Source organism: Staurois parvus, unplaced genomic scaffold, assembly GCF_062004578.1.
Source record: "Staurois parvus isolate SC_StPar_1 unplaced genomic scaffold, SC_StPar_1.0 ptg000977l, whole genome shotgun sequence".
Classification (NCBI taxonomy): Eukaryota; Metazoa; Chordata; class Amphibia; order Anura; family Ranidae; genus Staurois; species Staurois parvus.
In genome coordinates, this window is record NW_028318773.1 from 139,310 (window position 1) to 154,814 (window position 15,505).

The window sequence follows — 15,505 nt, forward strand, 5'->3', positions numbered from 1 at the left end:
CCCAATAAAGGGTTAAGTACACTTTTTATTTTTACCAATAGATCTTCTTCTCTTGTGTCCTCTGGTAGGCCCCGGATCCTCAAGTTTTTTCTCCTTGCTCTATTCTCTTGATCTTTCAGTTTACATGACATTTTTCTCTGTTCCTTTTCCATCTCTTCAAATTGCATTCTCAACGTTATATTTTCCTGGTCTTGGGCCTCCATTTTCCCTTCTATTTCTTCAACTCTTGATAACATTCATCCCAAGTCCTTATGGATCACTGCCATTTAATTTTTTATTGAGCTTTCCAGTTTTGGGAACATTTCTACAATCTAATTTTTAGTAGGAATTTGCACTAACGCTCCCAGTTGGTCCGTCTCATTTTGTTCTATTATACTTTCATTACTTATGGATTCATTCGACTGATTTCCCTCCCGTATTCCAAATGACGTTATGGATTGTTCCCCATCAGACTTCCTCTTTTTCTCTTTTTGATTCTCCGGGTCATGAGTCTCAGGACTTTTTTCTTGTATCGGCATATATTTTTTGATAGTACTCATGTTAGCGTTTGTTTGGGAGGTCTTTGCCGCTCCGCCTTTAGTAGATCTGCCCTTCATTTCTATTAGGCTTGTCTTCGGGCACGATAAAGAATATTAGTCAAAATAAATTCAGATCTAATTTTGATCATGCAGATATGAGATATGGCCACCTTCTCTTAAGTTCATTTTCCTTAACCTATTGAGAACATTCTCACCTTCTACCCAGCCAGTCCCTCTTCACAGATATTCAAACTTCTGTAATATTAATACAACAATATTGATATTGATATAAATATTGGCCGTTGTCCACAGCAACTCACCATATCCGTTCAGTTTTGTCTCTCTGGCTTCTTATGGGTTTTCTGGGTGGGTAATCTTTCTGTTCCACATTTTCCCAAAACCTTTCATGCTGTTGGATGTCTCAGGGTTTTCTTTCTTTTCCCTTTTTTTCCTCTCTCTTTTTTCCCTTCTTTTCTTTCCTCTTCTTTTCTTCTAGGTGACAAGTTCTTTTTATGTATTTTCTGGGGGCTCTTCCCTGATTTTGATCCCCCCAGAGGGTCTGCTCCAATCCCTTCAGGAGCTCCAGGGATCCACCTCCCCTCTGAGCTCCATAGGACCTTCGCTCTGCTCCACTAGGGAGTTCAGCTGAGACACTGACTGTCAGGGATCACGGCGCCTCTCCTGGCGCACGCGCACTTGCAACAGCTCACGCCGGGACACAGGCACTAGGTCCCGGCGGGCCGCGGCTGACAGGACGCCGTGCATGCGCAGTAGGAGCCGCGGGTGCGCCTCGGGCGGTCAATGACAGCCCGGGGGCGCGTCCTGGCCGGCCAATGACAGTGCAGGGCGCACTATTTAAAGATGCCCTGCACTGTCACAGATTGCCGCAAGGTCTATCTGTGATCCTGAAGTTCCTGTACTTGATTAGTGACCCTGATTGCCCTGACTACGCTGCCTTCTCCTGTGATTTGACCCTGATTGCCCTGACTACGCTGCCTTCTCCTGTGATTTGACCCTGATTGCCCTGACTACGCTCCCTTCTCCTGTGATTTGACCTGGATTGCCCTGACTACGCTGCCTTCTCCTGTGCTTTGACCCGGATTGCCCTGACTACTCTGCCTTCTCCTTTCCTGACCCCTGGCTTGTTTGACCATTCTGCGGACTGACTTATCCTGCTGACCCTGCGTGTGACCTGACTACTCTTCGCCTGCCGATTCAGTACCTCGCTACCCCACGGGACCACGGCTCGTGACCATCCTGCTAGGTCCCGCCGTCCTTCTCACATCTGGCTCTCCCGGGAACCTGCATACATCCCCGGAGGCTCCCTCTGCCACTGGTGGGCCTGCTCGGAGGTCGTGACCTGGCCCTGGTCTGTTACAAATCCATCCCCACCATCAGGGGCCCTGGTGAAAGCACAGACCAGGGCTTAGACTCCACGCTCTGGGTAGGTCTGTCAATTGGGCAGCCTGAGGCACCACCTGGCGGATCATAACAGTACCTTGCGGCCATGACAGAGCCAGGAAGAGGACCGGTGTCCCTAGAGGATATATGCCAGCACCTGGCAACTCTGACCCAGGCTGTCCAGAATTTCCACAGCCGCTGCACCCGACTTGAGGACCGCATGGAGTCGTTAGCCACCCTGACTCCCCCTGGTCAGAGTCCTCCAACTGCGGAATCACCCGCTACCCCGGCATCCGGAGCAGTTGCCGCGCCCCTAGCTCCCGAACCCCGCGTTCCCCTGCCGGAACAATTCCGTGGAGACCGAAGCCGCTTCCGAGCCTTCCGGAATGCCTGCACCCTGTTTTTTGATTTGCAGCCCTGCACGTTCACCACCGAGACCGTCAAGGTGGGGTTTATAGTCTCTCTCTTTCAGGATGAGCCCCAGGATTGGGCTCACCGTCTGATGGAGAAGCATGACCCCCATCTTGATTCCGTGACCGATTTTTTTAGGCCATGGCTGTGTTATATGACAACCCTCAGCGGGCTGCTTCCGCAGAGGCTACCCTATACTCTCTACGGCAAGGCCGCCGGGCAGCCGAAGAATACGCTTCCGATTTTAGGCGTTGGATGGGAGATACCAGATGGAACGATGCGGCATTATGTCACCAGTTCCGCATCGGGCTGTCTGAGTCACTCAAAGATGAGTTGGCACGAGTAGGCCTACCTGACTCCCTTGAGAAACTGATAGAGTTGGCCATTCAAATAGACTGAGGGAACGTCGGCTGGAAAGGAGCAGCCAGGGTCAAAGGGTGGCATGGATTCCACCGAGAGAAACAGCTCCAGCCCCAGGGAACCATACCCGAAGCACGGAACCAGGGGACACTTCGGAACCCATGCAACTGGGACTGGCCCGTTCCACTTTATCGGTCGAGGAACGTCAGGAGACGATCGCAGAACCTATGTCTGTACTGCGGGGAAGCTGGTCACCAGGTGTCAGGAATGGACTTGCCAATAATGGTGGGAGTCACCTGCCTTGTGGACTGCAGTACCAGGGCTGGCCAGCGGGTGCTCTCAGCAATCAGAGACTCAACCCTGCAGTCAGCCAAGATACCTGAAGCTGATTACAGGTGTATTTAAGGGATGGCCAGACCTGCAGTCTGTGCCTTGGTGTGTGTTTTTCTATGGGCCCCTGTATCTTGTTACCTGCATCCCTGTTCCTGTTCCGGTTCCTGTCTGACTGATTTGTTGCCGACCCTGCCTGATCCGGACCTCTGCTGACTTCTCCTGTTTGATCCCTGGCTTGTGACCCCGACCATTCTCTGCCTGACCCCCTGTACCTACCTGCCCGTTAGTTGCTGTACCGGCTCGTGACCTGACTACTCTCTGCCTGCTCCTCCTGTTCCTACCTGCCCGATTGTTATTGACCCGGCCTGCCTGACGACGCTTGCATTGTATGTATTGTTATCTGTGGGTGGTTTGGTTCGTTTGCACTGTGTTATGCTTTAGTATTGCACTGCGTTTATGTATTGTTAGTGTTAATAAATTATATTGTTTATAACATATCTGAAGCCTGCGTTTCCCTGCGTCAGTTCACATACCTCTGGTCATACCCTGGAGCCCTGACATTACACCAAGGCCAATCCTGACCAGAAGTGGCTGCACAGGGAAGCCATCTTGGCTTGTTGCTGGGAAGGATGGATCTTGATCAGGTTGTGTATTTGTCGCTGCTGGTTTTTGATGACAGAGAATATGCTTATCAGACTCTGAGGGAGTATACCCGGGATCAACTGCTAGAATGTATACGGATCGCTCATGTTCTAGTAGATCAGGGCACAGTTCTCTGTGGTGCAACCTTTGATTCAGGTTTGTGTAGAGTTGGCTTCATCTGGTACCCCTGAAAGCAGGAATGACTTTTTGCCACCATTTAGTGCAGACCAGGTAGAGTCCCTGGTATGGTTATTAGAGGATGATGTGGATTGCTTCTTGGAGCATTATGCTGCATGTTCACCACAGGTATTAAGGGATTGTATAAACGCAGTGTAGTCTTTGACCAGACAGGCTTTGTGTAAGCTGAGCTTTGTTCAACCCATACTGCAGACATGGTCAGACTTGTTGCACCCAGCCTCACTCAGCTTACAACGTCATTCCTCCGCTCAAGGCACTCTTTCTGCATCCCCAACAGCACCCCCAGTGACTGCCCAGTATACTCCGCTAACTACCACATATCAGTCCTCTGCTCCCACTCGCTGCACCTATCCTTTCTTTAACCCTGTAAAGAAGTCCTCTGTAGCAACTGCTCCCTCCTCTGCTCTCCTCTGTCCTCAGCTGCTCCATTCGTTTGCAGACCTGCGTTTACTTGCAGTGCTCCAGTAGTTAAAACCAGAAAAAAGCGAAAATTCTTTCCAACCAGTACCATCCTGCCAGTATCCAAACCGGTGAGCCTGCCGTCTGAGAACCTGCCTTCCGTGGTTCAGCCTGGTGCCTCTGCACCCGCACTTCAGCCTGATGTCTCTACCCAGCCTGATGTCTGTACCCAGCCTGATGAACTGATCCAGCCTGATGATCCTATCACGCCTGATGACCCAGTGTCCGCTGTCATACCTGGTGACCCGATGCCTGCTGTCGAGCCAGACGATCCAATGCCTGATGACCCAGTGCCCGCTGTCATGCCTGGTGACCCGATGCCCACTGTCGAGCCAGACGATCCAGCGCCAGATGACCCGGTGTCTGCTGTCGAGCCAGACGATCTGGTACCTGATGACCCGGTGCCCGCTGTCGTGCCAATTGACTCAGAGCCCACTGTCGTGCCTGGTGACTCGGTGCCCACTGCCTTGCCAGATGACGCGGTGCCCGCTGTCGAGCCAAATGACCTGATGCCTGGTGACCCGATGCCCGCTGTCGAGCCAGACGATCCAATGCCTGATGACCCAGTGCCCGCTGTCATGCCTGGTGACCCGATGCCCGCTGTCGAGGCAGACGATCAAATGCCTGATGACCCGGTGCCCGCTGTCAATCCAGACGATTCGGTACCTGATGACCCAGTGCCTGCTGTCATGCCTGGTGACCCGATGCCCACTGTCGAGCCATACGATCCAGCGCCAGATGACCCGGTGCCTGCTGTCGAGCCAGACTGTCATGGTGTAAGGTCAGGTTCAGAGACCAGTTGCTATAGCAGTAAAAGGCTTACCTGGAACCAGCAGGATAGGTACACCAGCGGATCCCCCTGGGAATGACGCAGGCTCACCTGAGGTGCGGGGTCTAAGTATTAACCGGTATTCACCAGAGCTCCTAATGGTGGAGATGGATTGGGCTGCGTGTTAATACCAGGTCGCAGATCTCAGGATCACCCCACCAGGGAATGAGCAGACTGGGAACCAATAGCGGATCAACAGGTTAGGGATCAGACGAAAGCAGAGTCGGTCACAAGCCAAGGGTCGGTCACAAATGGTAGCAGATCAATCGTGGTCAGGAACAAGCCAAAGGTCAGTAGCGGAGGTGTAGACAGCAGCAGGAACAGTAGCAGGATATTGGCTGGAAAGGCACAATAATCTGGCAAGGAGGAAGTCCAAGGACATGGCTTATATAGGAAGTTCATGGGAGGAGCAAGGAGTTCAAGGTTCAAGAGCAAACAAGGCACAAGGCAGGATTATCCAATAGATGAGGCAAAGTGTTGTCCAGCATCCTAGGTAGCTCAGTGAGTAGAGTTACTGCCTGACACAGTAGAAGTCCCAGGTTCAAGTCCAGGCCCTGACAGTACTCCCCTCCTCCCAGGACGTCCTCTGGACGTCTTAGGACTAGGCTTGTGTGGAAACCTCTGGTGGAATTCTCTTGTTAGTCTAGGAGCATGAACATTCTCCTCAGGCTCCCAAGAATTTTCTTCTGGTCCATATCCTTCCCATTGAACCAGATACTGTAACTTATTCCTAAAGATCCTGGAATCAAGGATTTTCTCCACCACATATTCTTCTTCACCCTGTACCTCAACAGGTGGAGGAGGTGGAAAAATTCTTCCAGGGAAAGGATTTTCCTGAAACGGTTTGAGTAGTGATATATGAAAAACAGGGTGAATCCTCATACTATCCGGAAGCTGTAAGCGAAAGGTGACTGGGTTGATTTGGGCAGAAATCTGAAAAGGACCCACAAACTTTTGACCCAACTTAGCAGATGGCACCTGGACCTTCAAATTCTTTGTTGATAACCAAACTTTTTCACCCACATGAAACGTAGGAAGAGTTCTCCGGTGTCTGTCTGCAGACTTTTTGTAATACTCCTGAGCTTCCCTCAAAGTCTCAATCAATTTCTCTTGAATCTCCTGCAATGTAGTTAGTCTATTGGTAACAGCAGGGATTGGAGTTGTGATAGGGAGATCAGGAATAAAAACTGGATGGTAACCGGCGTTTAAGTAAAAAGGACTTTGAGAGGTGGAACTATGTTTAGAATTGTTGTATGCAAACTCTGCAGTGGGAAGACAGTCCACCCAGTCATCCTGAAGATAAGTGACAAAGCATCGAAGATACTGTTCCATTGTTTGATTAGTTCTCTCAGTCTGACCATTAGACTGGGGATGAAAAGCAGAGGACAGATTAATTGTAACACCGAAGGCTGAGCAAAAACTTCTCCAGAATTTCGAAGTAAACTGCACACCTCTGTCAGACACCACATCATCAGGGATTCCATGCAGTTTAAAGATTTCTCGAACCATCAGTTCAGCAGTCTGTTCAGCAGTGGGCACCCCCTTAACTGGAACAAAATGGGCCATTTTAGTGAGACGGTCAACCACTACCAAAATGGTGGTCATTCCTTTTGAGGGAGGTAAATCCACCACAAAATCCATAGAAATAGACCCCCATGATCTTGATGGAACAGGGAGTGGCTGAAGCAACCCCAAAGGGGATGCTCGGGGAATCTTATTGCGTGCACAGGTCAAGCATGAGGTCACATAGCGTTTGACATCTTTCTTGTACCCCGGCCACCAAAAGGAACGTGATAATAGTTCTTCGGTCTTAGCGACTCCAAAATGCCCAGCAAGTTTGGAATCATGAACCAACTTGAGAGCTTCCACCCGAACAGATTCAGGTACATAAAGATGATGTCCTTGAATCCAAAAGCCATTCTTATAAGTCAGGTTAATGTCCGTAGGTGGATGATTGAGAAGTGGGTCATTCTCATACCCCTCTTTAAGAAGATTCAAGAATGCCTTAGGACTTGTGGCCCCTAGAAAGTTCTTTTGAAGCAGGATTGTGCATTCAGAAGTGTTCTCCTGGAGAGGCCCAGACGACATTCGTGATAAGGCATCAGCCTTTCCGTTTCTTGACCCAGGTCGATATGAGATAATAAAATTGAACCTGGAAAAGAACAGTGACCAACGTGCTTGTCTAGAAGACAATCTCTTGGCAGAACGGATGAATTCTAGATTTTTATGATCCGTGAAGACAGTCACAGGATGCTTAGCCCCTTCCAACAGATGCCTCCATTCAGAAAAGGCTTCCCTAATTGCCAGCAACTCCTTATTCCCAATGTCATAATTCCTTTCAGCAGATGACATCAAACGAGAAAAATAAGCACAGGGATGAAGCTGCATTTTTTTTCCTCGTCGCTGAGAAATGATAGCTCCCACGGCGGAGTCTGAGGCATCCACTTCCACAATAAAAGGTAGCTCAGGATCAGGATGTACCAATATTGGTGCAGATGTGAAGAGAGTCTTTAGCTTACTAAAAGCAGTTTGTGCCTCAGTTGACCATGCAAAGGGCACTCCTTTCTTTGTCAGCTGTGTAATTGGTGCTATTACCTTAGAGAAGTTTCTTATGAATTTCCTATAAAAGTTTGCAAATCTAATAAATGGTTGTATTTCCTTAACGTTTCCAGGAGCAGTCCAATCCACCACTGCCTTGATCTTTTCAGGATCCATGCTCACTCCTTCTGAAGAAACGATATATCCCAAGAACTGGATCTGGGCTCGTTCAAACTCACACTTCTCCAGTTTGATGTAAAGTCGGTTCATCCTTAACCTTTTGAATACAGTGCAGACATGCTTGCGATGCTCCACCAGGTTGTCCGAAAAGATGAGGATATCGTCCAGATAAGCAATAACAAACTGGTCCAACAAATCTCGAAACACATAATTTATGAAGTGCTGAAAAGTCGCGGGAGCATTACATAGGCAAAAGGCATAACTAGGGACTCAAAGTGTCCATATCTGGTTCTAAAGGCAGTCTTCCATTCGTCGCCTTGACGCATGCGTACCAGGTTATATGCCCCCCGTAAGTCAAGTTTTGTGAAGACTTTGGCAGAGCGGAGTCTTTCCAACATCTCTGCGATTAAAGGGAGTGGGTAACGGTTTTTAACAGTGATTTTATTCAAGCCCCTAAAATCAATGCATGGACGCAAGGTGGAGTCCTTTTTCTCAACAAAGAACAGGGCTGCTCCTGCAGGAGATGTTGAGGGTCTGATAAAGCCCTTCTCCAAATTCTCATCAAGCCACTCCCTTAGCACCTTTAACTCAGGTTCTGATAAATTGAAAATGCGGCTGAATGGTATTTCTGCTCCTGGAAGCAGTTCAATGGGACAATCATATGGACGATGAGGAGGTAGTTGATCCACATTTTTCTTATCACAGACGTCTCGAAACTCATGGTATTGTGGAGGCAGATTGTCATATGACTGTGTAGTTACCATATCAGCCTGTGATTTCCTGATTGGTAGACAACTTGTAGCACATGGTTTCCTACAATGTTCCTCACAATGGGGGGATGTAAAATTTATGGTCCATGCTCCCCAGTTGATGAAGGGATTATGGGTAGTAAACCAAGGGATGCCCAGGATGACAGGAAATTTAGGTGATGTAATCAGCTGAAAGCTGATGGTCTCAAAATGGTCAGCCTGAAATTGGAGTACTAGAGGAACTGTTTCATGAGTAACTGGTCCTGATGATAAAGGTGAACCATCAACTGTCTCCATATCAATAGGGGCAGATTTGTTTCTCCTGAGAATATTATTATTGTGGGCAAACTCTATGTCCATAAAGTTTCCCCCAGAGTCCAGCATAGCAGAACAAGGAATTTCATGGCCCTCAGTAAAAAGTTTGATAGGGACAACAAAATGAGACTGTTTAGGACCAACTTTATTTTCTTCATCGATCAATGGGGAGATAGACTGGGTAATTGAATTTATGCGTTCAGGCAGGATAACATCAGTCGCAGCAATTGTTCTTTTGACTTTATTAGGACAATTGACTGCGTAATGCCCAGAGTCCCCACAGTATAAACATAAATTCTCCAAACGTCTTCTCTCCTTCTCTTGAGTAGAAATTGCTCTTTTAACAGTATCTACTTGCATAGGTTCAGGTGTGTTATAATCTGAAGAAATGTTTAAATCCTTCTGACTGAACTGATTAGCAGAAAAACGCATGCCACCATTACTTCCCAATCTCTCCTTTCTTCTTTCTGTCAGTCTCTGGTCAATCTGAATGCATAATTGGATGAACTCCTCAAGATCATTAGGAGTCTCTACTCTGGCGAGCTCATCCTTCACCTGTTCAGAGAGCCCCTGCCGGAACTGACTCTTTTGCGCTGCTGGGTTCCAGGTGGTGTCTGAGATCCAGCGTTGAAATTCAGTTCTATACTCCGCAACAGGGCGTCTACCCTGCCTCAAACTATGCAGCTTTGCTTCAGCGGTAGCGCAGCGGTTGGGATCATCAAAGACCTGGTTCATTGCAGTCACAAAAGTCGCAAAACTGTTTAACATTGCATTGTTTTGCTCTATATAGGGAGAGGCCCAAGCTAGGGCTTCCTCAGTCAGGAGGTTTATAACAAACAATACCTTCTGCCTCTCAGTATTAAATGCAGCAGGTTGCATCTGGAAATAAATGCGGCATTGGTTAAGGTAACCCCTGTAGTGGCGGCGGTCTCCATTGAACTTGAGTGGCAGAGGCATGCGTGTATTAGCAACATCGCGGGAGCACATGTCCAGCAATCGTGTCTGCAGAGCATGGATCTCTTCCTGTTGCCCCTCTACTACACTTTGCAGTTCAGCAAATTTCTTTTGGTAGGGAACACCAAACTCTTGTAGCTCTGAAATTTGCTGCCTGACAGGAGCCATGGCATTTGCTATAGCGGCCTCCATGTGTGCGCCAGATTATTCTGTCGCGGTGTAAGGTCAGGTTCAGAGACCAGTTGCTATAGCAGTAAAAGGCTTACCTGGAACCAGCAGGATAGGTACACCAGCGGATCCCCCTGGGAATGACGCAGGCTCACCTGAGGTGCGGGGTCTAAGTATTAACCGGTATTCACCAGAGCTCCTAATGGTGGAGATGGATTGGGCTGCGTGTTAATACCAGGTCGCAGATCTCAGGATCACCCCACCAGGGAATGAGCAGACTGGGAACCAATAGCGGATCAACAGGTTAGGGATCAGACGAAAGCAGAGTCGGTCACAAGCCAAGGGTCGGTCACAAATGGTAGCAGATCAATCATGGTCAGGAACAAGCCAAAGGTCAGTAGCGGAGGTGTAGACAGCAGCAGGAACAGTAGGAGGATATTGGCTGGAAAGGCACAATAATCTGGCAAGGAGGAAGTCCAAGGACATGGCTTATATAGGAAGTTCATGGGAGGAGCAAGGAGTTCAAGGTTCAAGAGCAAACAAGGCACAAGGCAGGATTATCCAATAGATGAGGCAAAGTGTTGTCCAGCATCCTAGGTAGCTCAGTGAGTAGAGTTACTGCCTGACACAGTAGAAGTCCCAGGTTCAAGTCCAGGCCCTGACACAGACGATCCGGTACCTGATGACCCGGTGCCCGCTGTCGTGCCAATTGACTCAGAGCTCACTGTCGTGCCTGGTGACTTGGTACCCACTGCCTTGCCAGATGACGCGGTGCCCGCTGTCGAGCCAAATGACCTGATGCCTGGTGACCCGATGCCTGCTGTCGAGCCAGACGATCCAATGTCTGACCCAGTGCCCGTGGTCATGCCAGTTGACTCGGAACCCACTGTCGTGCCTGGTGACTCGGTGCCCACTGCCTTGCCAGATGACGCGGTGTCCACTGGCGAGCCAAATGACCTGATGCCTGGTGACCCGATGCCCGCTGTCGTGCCTGATGACCCAGTGCCCGCCGCTCCGCCTGGGGGCCCTGTGCCTGCCGCTCCTCCTGGGGGCCTGGTGCCCGCCGCTCTGCCTGAGGCTCCGCCTGGGGGCCCGGCACCCGCCGCTCCGCCTAGGGGCCCGGTGCCTGCCGCTCCTCCTGGGGGCCCTGTGCCTGCCGCTCCTTCTAAGGGCCCTGTGCCTGCCGCTCCTCCTGGGGGCCCGGTGCCTGCCGCTCCTCCTGGGGGCCCGGTGCCTGTTGCTCCGCCTGGGGGCCCGATGCCTGTCGCTCCGCCTGGGTGCTCGATGCCTGCCACCCCACCTGGGGGCCCTGTGCCTGCCGCTCCTCCTGGGGGCCCTGTGCCTCTGCCCGGAGTCCAGCCCGATGTGCCGCTGCCCGGAGTTTAGCCCGATGTGCCGCTGCCCGGAGTCCAGCCCGATGTGCCAGTCTTTGATATCCCGCCAGTTACCAGACCCGGGCGGTGGAACATTTTGCCCAGCTAGGACTGTTTGGAGCGTCCTGAGGCCGCTCCTTGAGGGGGGGGTACTGTCAGGAATGGACTTGCCAATAATGGTGGGACTCACCTGCCTTGTGGGCTGCAGTACCAGGGCTGGCCAGCAGGTGCTCTCAGCAATCAGAGACTCAACCCTGCAGTCAGCCAAGACACCTGAGGCTGATTACAGGTGTATTTAAGGGATGGCCAGACCTGCAGTCTGTGCCTTGGTGTGTGTTTTTCTATGGGCCCCTGTATCTTGTTACCTGCATCCCTGTTCCTGTTCCTGTCTGACTGATTCGTTGCCGACCCTGCCTGATCCGGACCTCTGCTGACTTCTCCTGTTTGATCCCTGGCTTGTGACCCCGACCATTCTCTGCCTGACCCCCTGTACCTACCTGCCCGTTAGTTGCTGTACCGGCTCATGACCTGACTACTCTCTGCCTGCTCCTCCTGTTCCTACCTGCCCGATTGTTATTGACCCGGCCTGCCTGACGACGCTTGCATTGTATGTATTGTTATCTGTGGGTGGTTTGGTTTGGTTCGTTTGCACTGTGTTATGTTTTAGTATTGCACTGCGTTCATGTATTGTTAGTGTTAATAAATTATATTGTTTATAACATATCTGAAGCCTGCGTTTCCCTGCGTCAGTTCACATACCTCTGGTCATACCCTGGAGCCCTGACACCAGGTGCGCGCCTGTCCTGCAAAAATGAGTAAGTCCGCTTCCTTTTTTTTTCCCTTACCTGCAGAAGGGGGTGATCAGTCTAGTTACCTGGCAATACCTGAGTCTTTACGGCTCCCCGGAGGAACCTTGTCGGTGACCGCAATCGTTGACTCGGGAGCATGTAGTTGTTCCATCGATCTTACTTTTGCTCACCGGCAAAAGATCCCTCTCCAGACCAAAGAAAGGGGGTTTAACATCTTCTTGGCAGACGGGTCTAGCATAAAATCAGGGGTGGTGGACCAGGAGACACCTCCTATTTTTACCACGATGGCAGACCATCACCAAGAGTTCCTCCGTCTGGATGCCATCGCATCCCCCCTTTTTCCAATCATTCTGGGGCTCCCTTGGCTGCGGGCCCATAACCCCCAGATTGATTGGGAGAAGGGAACAGTTCAATTTCGGTCACCATACTGTCTGAGTCACTGCCACGTCACAGGGTCCGTGGCTCCCCGGTTTCTTCTGTGCTTGGATGGTGATACCGATCTATCTCAGGTTATTCCTCCGGCCTACCATGACTTCTTAGACGTATTCAGTAAGCGAGGAGCAGACATTCTTCCCCCGCACCGTTCATACGATTGCCCCATAGACCTCCTACCCGGATCTGAAATGTCGTTCGGCTGTATCTTTCCTTTATCGGAACTGGAGTCGGGAGTACTGAGGGAGTATATTGACGAAAACCTTCGGAAAGGATTTATTCGCCCGTCCACATCCCCAGCCGGGGCCGGGTTGTTCTTTGTAGAAAAAAAGGACAAATCATTACGGCCCTGCATAGACTACCGTGATCTGAATAAGATCACGGTAAAGAATCGCTATCCATTACCCCTAGTTCCCGAGCTCCTCCAGAGATTGAGGTCAGCGATGATTTTTACTAAATTAGACCTGCGGGGGGCATATAACCTTGTTCGTATCAGGGAGGGGGATGAATGGAAAATGGCTTTTCGTACGAGATACGTTCACTTTGAGTATTTGGTGATGCCGTTCGGGCTCTGTAACGCCCCGGCAACCTTCCAACATTTTATCAATGACGTTTTTCGTGATTTCCTCCATGTTTTGGTGGTTGTCTATTTGGATGACATCCTAATTTTCTCTCCCTCACTGGAGGTTCATCGAAGTCACGTGTTACGGGTGTTGGAACGGTTACGTCAACACGGACTATACGCCAAGGCAGAAAAATGCTGTTTCGAACAGCGCGAAATCACGTTCTTGGGACTGGTCCTCTCTCCTGCGGGGGTCGCGATGGATCCCCAGAAAGTCACGGCGATCCTAGATTGGCCAATACCCGCCGATAAGAAGGGGGTACAGCGTTTCATCGGGTTTTCAAACTTTTATAGAAAGTTTGTTAGGAACTTCTCCGGTCTGGTCTCCCCAATCACGCAAGTGACTAAACAAGGGATCCGCTTTAAGTGGACTCCCGAAGCTCAGACGGCGTTCGAAACGCTCAAGAAATTGTTCACCTCTGCTCCCATTCTCTGCCATCCGGATTCTTCTCTCCCATATGTTTTGGAAGTGGATGCCTCCGAAAACGCGGTATGAGCGGTTCTGTCCCAAAGGAATGGTACCAAGGAGCTACTGCATCCTGTGGCATTCTTCTCCAGGAAGTTGACGCCGGCGGAATGAAATTATGATATTAGAGATCGGGAGCTCCTGCCTATTAAATCCGCTCTAGAAGAATGGAGGTATTTACTGGAAGGAGCCCCACACCCAATCCTAATATTCACGGATCATAAGAACCTCGAATATTTAAGAACGGCAAAACGACTGAGACCTCGCCACGCGAGATGGGCTCTTTTCTTTTCTCGGTTTGTATTTCATATAACGTACCGACCCGATTCTAAGAATACAAAACCAGACGCTCTGTCCCGCATGTTTGAGGACCCCGACGAGGCAGTGTTACCTGACACAATCTTACCTTCTGGGAGCTTCCTCGCTCTGCAAACGGAACTTCGCTCCAGACTTATCGATGCTTCCGTAGGACTGCCAGTCCCGTCTGGGTCGCCTCTCCAGAACTGCGAGGGTCTGTTTTGGAAGGAAGATCGGATCGTGGTCCCAGAAGGAGTTCGAACCTTGGTCCTGGGGCACTGCCACGACCATCCAATGGCGGGTCACTTCGGGGTTACAAAAACTCAGGAACTACTGCAGCGCTCGTTCTGGTGGCCAAACATGATCAAGGACTGCGAGCGCTACGTCCAAACCTATCCCACCTGCCAAAGGAACAAGCCCTCCAGGAGCAGGGCATGGGGATTGTTGCGTCCATTGCCAATACCCAAACGAGCCTGGCAAATGATAGCCATGGATTTCGTGGTCGAACTCCCACCATCTCAAGGCTACACTGCAATAATGGTGATCGTCGATTGCTTCTCGAAGATGGCTCATTTCGTGCCCCTGGAAAGGACACCATCGGCGCCGGAGACAGCACGGATCTTCAATAAAGAAGTAGTGAGGCTTCATGGGGTTCCCGAAGATATAGTGTCGGATCGGGGAGTCCAATTCACATCAAGGTTCTGGAACGCCTTATGTAAAGCGCTGGGAATCAAGCTGTCACTTTCATCCGCTTACCATCCTCAGACCAACGGGCAAACGGAAAGGACCAACCAGACGCTAGAACAGTACCTAAGATGCTACACATCCTACCTTCAGGATGACTGGCTGACGCTGTTGCCTTCCGTGGAATTTGCCAACAATAACTCGAATCACTCAGCTACGGGACAATCCCCGTTCTTTACCAATTACGGATATCATCCCACATTCCTCCCTGATCTGATGCCCGAAAATCCGGTACCTGCGTCTCAAGATGTCTTGAATTTCTTTTCTGTCAATAACAAAACAATTCCGGGGGCCATCGCAAAAGCCCAAGAAGACAGTAAAAAGGCGTTCGACAGGAAAAGAAGAGGAGAGTTACTGCTCCAACCGGGGGATCAGGTTTGGCTGGCTACGACCAACTTGAAGATGCTGTGTCCTTCAAGGAAGCTAGGACCAAAGTACATTGGCCCGTTTCCGGTTAAACGGGTAATCAACGAGGTGGCCTACGAACTCGAGCTTCCGCGAACCTTCAAAATACACCCTGTGTTCCATGTGTCTCTCCTGAAACCATCCAGACCGGATCCCTTCCCGGACCGTGAATCCAGACCTCCCGAGGCGGTCACCATAGGTGAACAGGAAGAATATGAAGTAGAATCTATCCTCAGTTGCCGAAAGAGGGGGGGCCAGACGCAGTTCCTGATAAAATGGAAGGGTTATGGCCCTGAGGAGAA